General features: G+C 38.4%; 1 pseudogene across 1 annotated transcript; it reads right to left on the bottom strand.

Moving 5' to 3' along the window:
• Positions 1-3,813: 3,813 nt before the first annotated feature.
• On the bottom strand, positions 3,814-4,693 carry LOC308514096 (protein tyrosine phosphatase type IVA 1-like; annotated as a pseudogene). Its single transcript has 2 exons — positions 4,454-4,693; positions 3,814-4,082 (listed from the first exon to the last, which is right to left on the bottom strand). The product of its transcript is annotated as a protein tyrosine phosphatase type IVA 1-like (transcript).
• Positions 4,694-8,174: the final 3,481 nt, after the last annotated feature.

Genomic DNA, 8,174 nt, shown 5'->3' with positions numbered 1-8,174 from the left:
GTATCAGCAAGTCACCCAAAAACAAGATACATTGCCATAGGAGCAGTGTCTTGGAGACCAGATATAAGTCTGTGGTAATAAAACAGACCCAAAGTCTGGGTTTTCAGTTTATTTATTTTTTATGAGTTTTCAGTTTATTTAATACAAGTGTGGATAAGCATGAACCATAATTCCATAATATGTGAGCTCAAGGCTCGGGAATATGTGCATTGGTTAAAATGTAGCTGTAAAACACTACACTATGAGATTTGATTCAGCTTTTTAAATTTTTTACACCCGCTCAAAAATAGCTTCCATAAAAGAAAATCAGATACGTGAATAATTCACAACACAAATGCTCTTGTGTGGGTGGAAGCTAAGTGGTGTTTGCCTTTGTCTCATTTTATATGGTGAAATCTGAAATTATAACATAGATTCCTTTCTAAAATGGCAAACAAATTCTAAACCAGCAACAGACAGCGGCAGGACTGATGGGAATCTGCTGGTTGCCTGATAGTATCACCAAAAGATACAGTAGGCTGCAGTAGGTGTTTTCCCCAAGTCTTGTCATTGTCATTGTCTTTCTTTTTCTTTTCTCTGCCTAGACTGTAAACAGATTGTAAACTGTGTGACACTACAGAACCTGACAGATCATTCAAGGCTATTTTTGCATTGTCCACCAGAGCAAATAAGTCTTGCTTTTCACCAAAAACTGCTTAACATGTGCCCTTGACCTTGATGCCTATGACTTCATCTATTTTTTTCAGAGAAACTTGAAGTTTTGGGAACCAGGGAATGATAGTAGGGACCAGATAAATGGGTGCATTAATCATGTTTTCATTTTTATTTTCTGTGTCCTATGTTTTGACATTTTGGGGACCTTACAGATCTGGAGAGAGAGGGCCCCTCCCAGGGCCAGCTAATTCCTAAAGATAACATTTTACCCATGAACATAACTTTCATATACAAACCAACCAATCCTGAGCCCATATCCCTCAACCACCTCCTTTATCTAACTCTCATGTGCCAAGCCAGATTCCTCTGCTCTGAAGCATCCCAAGGCCAGGTACCAAGCAACTAGAGACCACTCCTGTGACCCAAGCCAGCCAGAATTATTGAAACTCATCAATTTTAGCTGTTTATTCTGTCCTGCCTTGCCTTTTCTGCAGAAAACCCAACAAATGTATTGCCCTGCGCTATCCTCTTGTTCCTTTCTGCCCCCGGACCAAACCTGGTGCTCTTCACGTGGCCCTGTGTGACGTGGCACATCCACTCGTCTCCAGAACTGTAAGTAATAAATCCTTCTTTCAACAGTATTGGCTTCTCTCAGTCAACTCCATAAATTAAATCCTATGGGCACAAATAAGACAAAGGACTTTTGTAGTCACTTTTAAGAAGATGGCAGCTTGGCTTCGAACTGGCTCAGAGACCGATCTACTTTCACGAAAGCATCACGAGTGACTACAGCACACAGCCCAGGATGGTGGCAGGCGTTCTCCCTCCATCTCTGCCCACTTCCTACGTGGCACAGGAGTGCATGGGATGCACACTCTCTTGTTGACTTTCTATCGTGACATGAAAATCCAGAAAACTCGTGTGGCCTTCTGAAGAAAGTAAGAATGCAGATCGATAGAGGAAGTGAATAGATGGAGCCCTGTCCTCATGATTCATCACATGGAGCCACCAGAGTAAACAGCACTGATGGTGATGACAGCTGTGAACAGGCATTTCCTGAGTGCCCTGGCTCTGTGCCCGTGTGTTACATGCATCATCCCATTGAACCCTCACAGCAAGGCCATGAGGTAAGTGCTATCATTATCCCATTTCAGAGAATTTAGAGATGAAGGTCACTGGATGAAGGTCACATATTTGATAACCAGTGCCCTGGGACTAGAGAGACCAAATTTAAATCCATAGCCTATGCTCTAAACCCCTACTCTATACAACATCAGTCAAAACTGAACGAGGCTGCTTCCCCCATGACACAGAATTCAAGAGCACAGTCCTTTTTTGAATGAAATGTCAGTCTGAAGACCTCCACCCTTAGCTAGCATTTCTAATTGGCTGGTGGGTGGTGCCATGTTGCCTTCCAAACCAAACATATTTCTGGTAGATATCCTGAAGTGGAGCCAACTCAAGGCAATATTGCATAATAAGCAACCATCTTGATTTCTAGTGATTGCTTTTCCTGGAATTCAGTGCACTTGCTACCTTCGCAGCTGACCCCGGTGCCTCCACTCCCAGCACTACCCTCTGTGATCTAAGCCTTAGGCCCCAAATTATTTCTCTATAGAACTAAATCCATCAGAATTCCATCCCCTCTCTTTAAAATTTTATTTCATTTTATTTTAATTAAATTTATTGGGGTGACATCGGTTAATAAAATTATATAGGTTTCCCTATTTTTAATTTAAGCCAATCAAGGGCTCTAGATTCAAATGGACCTGACTTCTAATCCCAGCTGTATGTTTTTAACTGTGCGACCTTGATCCCCACTTTCCTCATCTGTAACACCTCCATAGGAGCATGAACTTCCGCAGCTGTTTTTAAAGATAAATTAATCTCATTTACTTAGATGGTTAGCTCTCAAACTAGATTTTTACAAGTTGGTGAACACTGGCAAATTATTTCTCCCACAGGACTATAACCACACATTCCCAGAACAGCATAGATACATGGTTAAACTAACATTAATACACATCACCATTGTATCAATTACCACTAATAAAACCAATTGTCAAGTATCCAAATATGTTATACAGCTAAATGGCATATAAATATTAAATGTGTGCTCAATTCATTAGAAAAATTCAATTCTTTTTATTTGCAAGAGAGGGTAGGAAGGGGGGGAAATCTCAGTTCAAACAAAAATAAGTTGGTAAGCAACTTCAGAAAGGATTAAAAAATACCAGAATTTCAGAATTTTTATGATTACTAGTAAGAATTGTTTTAGCTACAATAATAAAGCATCTCCATCTTTAAAAATATTTGTTATATTAAAGAGCATATTCTGCACAAGACAAAGGCAACATTTTGCTAAAAATGCTTTACAGCCCCTTCCCAGGGCCTCCCCGTAAGTTGCACCCCAAGTGCAAACATTAAAATTAACTGTATGGCTTTTTGTTTGGAGACATTAAAGACATGTGCTTCTGTATAATGCAGATTTTCAAAATAGAGGCTGTCCATAATAGCACAAAATGAGATTAGTGTAATCTTGTAGTGTAATCTTGTAATGTCTAGAAAGACATTAACTTCTGAGACTTAATGTAAAAAAAAAGTTGAGCAAACCTGATGTATACTTGCATGAATGTGGGAGATGGGAACATCCAGTGAGCAGGCAAATAACCATATCAGCCCTACTTTCTATGTTTGAAATGACTGAAGGGCTAAACCACATAAGGTCCAGAGTGTTGAGAGTTCCTGGGATTTTAGTTCTGTATGATACTAAAAATACACAAGTATTATGCTGGGTGTTTTAACATCTAATCTTTCTAAATTTCTTATATATTGATAAGATTCTGACATGGGAATAGATTTAAAGACATAACTCAATACCGCATGATTTCAGGAAAAGTCAATTGGTACAAATGATAAGCACATTTTAAATGCTGAACAGTAAGAATCTTCTGTTAAGTGTCAAAATAGGCGAATCATAACCCAAACATAGAGGTTGCAATTCTGTCAAACTTGTGGCCTGGTAAAACTGCTTTTCAGTACTCCTATGGGCGCGTCATTAGATTTATTCACCAAGCCAACATGTTGGCTAATAAGTATGACAGATTAGATCCTGTCTCAAGTTCCACTTCCAAGGCAATGGCATCAGGCACCCCTGTTTTATTGAACACAACAGTTGTTTCTATGATCTTTGGAGTCTTTGAAGTGTAGCCACGGTTTAAGACAATACTTCTCCAAACACAAAAGTTGCTTGCTGTTAAAAGCTCCATGCGCTGTTGTCTTAGGAACTGTACTGCATCTCATATTTCATTCCACCTTTGATTAATGCCAGGGCAACAAGCTCTGGCACTCTCCCAAGGCCTGCAACACAACGAACAGCAATACAACAACCAGGTTCTTCACGAAACTTAATTTTTTTAAAATATGTTTTTATAGGAGGTCATGGTTCAATTCTCGGTCAGGGCACATGCCTGGATTGTGGGCTAGGTCCCCAATAGGAGGCAGCCATCAGTGTTTTCCTATCATCGATGTTTCTCTCTCTCCCTCCTTCTCCCTTCCTCTCTGAAATCAATAAAAATATATAAATAAAATGAAATTATAAAAAATATGTTTTTATTGATTTTTTTTTAGAGAGAGAGAGAGAAACACAGATGACAGGAAAACATTGATCTGCTGCCTCCTGCACACCTCCTTTTGGGATCTAGCACACAATCCAGGCATATGCCCTGACCGAGAATCGAACCACAACCTCTTAGTTCATGGGTTGATGGTACAAAACTTAATTTTTACAAGATTTTACCAGCTATCAGCAGTCTGATTGGTTGGTGGCGCACCATCATCAAAAGGCCAGTCAAGAACACAGATGCCTTCTTTCTCCACAAAGGTAATATCATAAGTTGCTTCACATATTCTTACTACTGTGGTAACTCTGTACTTAAGTTCCTCTATAAAAGTGTTTAAGGTCGCATTGGTTGGATTGTGTGTAATAAAAAAATCTCATGTTCTTGTACGTGACTTCCATAGGAGCTGGGCAGTTCATTTGAACCTTGTTAATTTAGTTACAAAACGATAGGGTTATGAAACAATTTAAAAATTAAGTGCATAAATGATGCGAAGAAATGGAGTCTACTTCAATATGCTCCACTTGACATCCTCAGTGCTTTGAGTATGAAGTTGGGAGTAGTGGGAAATGAAATGAATCTCCTAATAAGAAGCAGCAATTCTTCAATCCAATAACACTTGCTTCATATGTAACAAGTTAACTCCAAGGAATGACACTAGTTTCTGGAGCCAAAAGGGAGTCAGCCTCTTTACACCCTGAACAAATATGACCTGAGAAACCAGCCGTAAAAGAAAGCGCTGGCCTGGCACATCTGCTAGGAATTAAAAAGAAATGCAGGACGTTCTGATACAACTAGACAGTAGACAAAATGAAAGTTAAGCAATGGAGCTAAAAGAGAATGCAGTCAAGGTTAATGGGGGGGAAAAGGAGGGCCTATGTCAGTGATGGCGAACCTTCTGAGCTTGGCGTGTCAGCGTTTTGAAAAACCCTAACTTAACTCTGGTGCCATGTCACATATAGAAATTTTTTTATATTTGCAACCATAGTAAAACAAAGACATATTTTTGATATTTATTTTATATATTTAAATGCCATTTAACAAAGAAAAATCAACCAAAAAAATGAGTTCGTGTGTCACCTCTGACACGCATGTCATAGGTTTGCCATCACTGGCCTATGTAATACTTTCAACAATAAAGATTTTTTAAAAAGCAGAGAAAGTAAAAAAAAAAGAAAGAAAGAATGCAATCTACAATTTTGCCAAATGTTTGCAGCTCTTGTGTCATAAAATTCTAGAAAGATACTTTTAAATAAATTTAGCAGAAATGACACAGACTTTAACTCCACCATTGCCCCTCCCCTTGTTCTCTGGAGATATTATTGCCACAATAATTGCAGTTACTCACAAGTAACATCATATAGCAGAGTCTAGTCACGAACAGGAACTCCAGACATTGTGACTGTGAATGCTAATCCCTCTGTGGTCACACCACCATTGAACGACCTTGGGCAGGGCACCTAACATCACCTACCTGACTCAGATGCCTCACCAACAAAAACCTCCAGGAATTTACAGGATAAGTTTCCAACTCCTTACATGAACAAGCTGCCCTCCAAATGCCTTTACAATGCTTAACATGGGATCACTCAGGACAAATGAAATTAGTCTTGTTCCCTAGAATAATTCTGTCATGATGTGTTCTGACCACCAAGATAGAAACCCATGCCTTTCAATTCAAATCATAACCACCTTTTAAAATATACTTTTTATTGACTTCAGAAAGGAAGGGAGAGGGAGATTTAGAAACATCAATAATGAGAATCATTGATCAGCTCCCTTTAGAGATCTTATGTGAAGAGAGAGGACCTAGCCGTCTGCATGGTGCCAGATATTTTGGAGGGTATGAGACTGGCGCCACTGCAAGCTGATTTTCTTACCACTCCAATCTCCAGTCTGCAGGGTCACCAACACTCCTATGAGGACTCCACTGCCAGACCACAGGTCTCTTTCTAACAAAGATCTCCCGGAAGGAACTAGGAGATAGAAACTAACCTAGTACCATGAGGCAACACCAGCTCGAATAACGGGGAATATCTGGGGTAACTACAACCCCCTTATGCTGCAAGGAGTTTCTCCATACAGCATGTTGGGTCTAGGACAAATGCAAGCTACAAACTGCCTTTCAAAATCACATTTATCACTGAATATTCACACAACCTTTGAACTTCAATTTTGTGACAAAACCGTTTCCCAATATGCATGTGTTTTTCTCACTTTGTACCTTCTGGCTGTCAAGCAGAGCATGTTGACTGGCACTTGGACATACTTACTGCAAAACAGTGTGTGAACAAATCCAGGTGACACTTCTCCAAAGCTGCCAATTTTAATCTTAGATAAAGAGCAGCCCTGGCAGGTGAGGGGCAGGTGGAGATGGATAGTAGTAGAGAAGGCAGGGAAATTATTGCGAATTTTATCTTTTTCTCTCTTGCAACTAAGGTATCTTGTATGTTGGACAAGTTGGCAAAACATTAGCACAGGGGTGCTAAGAAAAAACTGCTTCTTCCCCTCTTCCCCATTCCTTAGAGTTCCGACAACCACACTCTGCCTAAAACACTCGAGGCCCTCTCCCATTGGTCCTTGATCCTCCTACTGCTTGTTGGTCCTTTTGTTTTCCACAAGCATAACTTCCAGCTGTGTTGAGTCTCTTCCACTTCTTTCAGGAAAAAAAAATCACGGTTCAGTGATTCTCAGACATTATAGAATATCTCTTTGATATGTATGGTATAAGCAATAAAAACCTACAGTCTCTGAACTAAAAAAGTAGAATAATGGAAGCCAACTCAATGTCTTCCCCCAAATCTAAACAGAAGTATTATTTAGTAAAAAGCACATACTAAGGCTTGTAACCAGTTCAGCATCCAAAAGGAAGTAATGAGGAATAATTCTATGAGAATCAGGACAGTCATCACAAGAGACATCGACAACTTTCCCTTGGCAAATAACAAAACAAATAAAAATTACTTCATGTGCTCATTGATGCTTTAGATTTCTTTGATAGGAATTAGATATTTCAGGGAAAGTTACTATGTTTTTTTAAAAATATATTTTTTATTGATTTCAGAGAGGAAGAGAGAGATAGAAACATCAATGATGAGAGAGAATCATTGATCTGCTGCCTCCTGCACTCCCTTTACTGGGGATCAAGTCCGTAACCCTGGTATGTGCCCTTGATTGGAATTGAACCCAGGACCCTCAGTCCTCAGGCCGACACTCTATCCACTGAGCCAAACCAGCTAGAGCAGAAAACTACTATCTAACAGCAAAATTTCTTTAAAAATGCATACTCTTTGACCTCACAATTCAACTTCCAGAAATTTATTCCTAATATATAATCAGAATTTATTCCTAATATATAATCAGAAATGTATACAAAGATATATGTATTTCAAATTTCATTATAGCCTTTTTTTATAATGTAAATTTATAATGTAAATTTTCAAACATATATAAATGTAAAGAGAATAATATAATGACCCACCATGTATCCACTATCCAACTTTATTGTTTACCAACACTTTGCCGAGTTTTTGTTTTATTTACCTCATTATTATTTCTGCTAAAATATTTTAAAGCAAGTACCAGCCATCATGTCATTTGACTCTTAAATACATTGGTTTGAATCACTAAAAAAAAGGATTTTAAAAATTAACATTATCCTCATATCATTCTTTTACCATCCAAGTTAGCAATAATTTTTAATATCATCTAATACCCCTTCATGTATAAGTTCAAAATGTGAAAAATTGCTTTTATAATTTATTTAAATTTGGATCTAAAAAGTTTCATATATTGGATATCATTGTTATTTCTCTTAAGTCTCTGTAATCTATAATAATTTCTTCACTTTTCATTATGCTACTCATTTGTTGAAAAAAAAAATTAGGTCATGTTGACCTG

This window comes from Myotis nattereri, assembly GCF_964212035.1.
Source record: "Myotis nattereri genome assembly, chromosome: 2".
Classification (NCBI taxonomy): Eukaryota; Metazoa; Chordata; class Mammalia; order Chiroptera; family Vespertilionidae; genus Myotis; species Myotis nattereri.
The sequence above is the reverse complement of the archived record's forward strand: the minus strand, read 5'-3'. Positions and strand labels throughout refer to the sequence as shown.